At 30.0% G+C, this 2,045-nt stretch overlaps 1 protein-coding gene across 3 annotated transcripts in view; it reads left to right on the plus strand.

Annotated features, from left to right (window-relative positions):
- LOC108746464 (phospholipase ABHD3) overlaps window positions 1-2,045 on the plus strand; it is a 13,764-nt gene that overhangs the window by 9,153 nt on the left and 2,566 nt on the right. The gene's annotated exons all lie outside the window — the stretch shown is intronic.

Genomic DNA, 2,045 nt, shown 5'->3' on the forward strand with positions numbered 1-2,045 from the left:
TAAAAAACGATTGTTTACGACTTATTAGATGCAATTATTCAATATAGAATTAATTATTCTTATTACACGACATTTTCTTTCAGAAAATTAAGAAATTACAAATAACTTTGTCGTTAAACGAATATAATCATTAATTATTAAATAATAATCTTTTAAAAAGAATGTTTTCTCCTTCAATATTGATTTTAATGTTACTGATGTTAATTTCGCGATGTAACAAAATTAGAAATTCCAAAAATCAATTTCATATTACGTAAGTACGTTTAGGCATACCTATATAGAAAATTTTTTAACCTAGCACTGGATGTATTCTAAAACGATAACATTAAATAATAACAGTGCTTAAGTTACATCACTAATTTAACGTGAATGCTTTATCTCAATATAAGTAACATAATTACGATCAAATGTATATTTAATTTTCTACTTAACCGTAAGTAATCATTGTGGCTTTATTTTTAATGACATTTAGAGATAACAAGATAAACAGATAATATTATGATTTAGTATACTGGATACATATGCATACACATCCCAGATATCATGAAAAGTTCTAAAAGAATTCAAACAGAATTCGGTCATTAATTCAGAGTTCGTATCTTTTTAGATACGAAGAGAATTCTTTTATGAAAAATTCAGAAAAAAAAATCTAAGAAATGAACTCAGAATTGATGACATAAGATTGAATTTTGTTAAACTTTCTGTGTTATCTGCGATATTACACATACAATGTCATGAAATTTTTTTACATTTTTTTAAATTATAACAAAAATTAAAGTAAAAACAGAAAAATTATTTAAATAAGTTTTTTACAATTGCAAATATTAAAATGTTAAGTCACCATAATTTGCAAGTAAACATTTTCTTATCGCGCACTTCTACGCATATCTTCTACATATTTACTAGACATCAACAAAACTTAAAAAAAATATCATTATGACTTCATTTGCTTTATAATGTTTGCTTAACACACTTTTGAAATTTCCATTCCTTTATGCTACGTTTTACAATATTTGAAAGAGATATTCAAATTTCGGTTGTATTGTGAAACGTAGCACAAAGGAAAAATACAAATGGTATATTTATATATTATAAACATGTGCTATATATACATATATACATGGTGTCTCGTAAGATGGGTCAGGGTCACATTGGGGGCGGAGAATGAATCAAAGGGAACAAAAAAATTCTTATACCATTTTGAGATACTTGCTATAGTTTTCGAATTAGAAAAGGAAACGTCTAAGCCAATATACGGTTAAGCTGCGCTGATTCGTAGGACAACGTTACAGTAGGACGGCCCACATTCGAGCGGCAGCGGCGGCGGTGCGCAGAGAGGGGAAAGAAGCGCTCGTTGGCTGGCACAGCCTGGCATGATGGTCCTATGTGTTTCGCTTCTTTCCCCTCCTTGCGCACCGCCGGCGCTGCCGCTCGAGTGTGGGCCGTCCTACGAATTCGCGCGGCGCGGCTTAATCGTACATTGGCTTAGACGGTTCCTTTTCTAATTCGAAAACTATAGCAAGTATCGAAAAATGATATAAGACTTTTTTGTTCCCTCTGATCCATTTTCCGCCTCCAATGTGGCCCCGACCCATCTTACGAGACACCCTGTATGTGTGTGTGTGTATATATATTGTATATGTATATTATACTAATTTATTTATATAATCATTGAAATTCTTATTATCACATCCTTTACATGTATTAACGAAAGCTGTGCACAAATAAAAATTAATTATAATATAATTATATTACAATGGCAAATGCACATCCGATAATTCATGAATTAGTATATATTATCTAAATCATTGCGCGAATTATTGCTTTTCCATCAATGGTTCAGTAAATTATATATAGCAAAATACAGCATCTATAAATTATTTATTAATTAATATCCAAAGGAGGACAAAGAAATATCCGCGATATTATGAAATATTATATATAAACTAAGACATACGTATCCGTACTATTTATAAAACAGAAAAAAATGAAAAGTTCAATTCTGTACACACAAAATATACATATATCACATATTACATATATGT

The sequence above is a fragment of the Trachymyrmex septentrionalis genome, unplaced genomic scaffold, assembly GCF_001594115.1.
Source record: "Trachymyrmex septentrionalis isolate Tsep2-gDNA-1 unplaced genomic scaffold, Tsep1.0 scaffold171, whole genome shotgun sequence".
Classification (NCBI taxonomy): Eukaryota; Metazoa; Arthropoda; class Insecta; order Hymenoptera; family Formicidae; genus Trachymyrmex; species Trachymyrmex septentrionalis.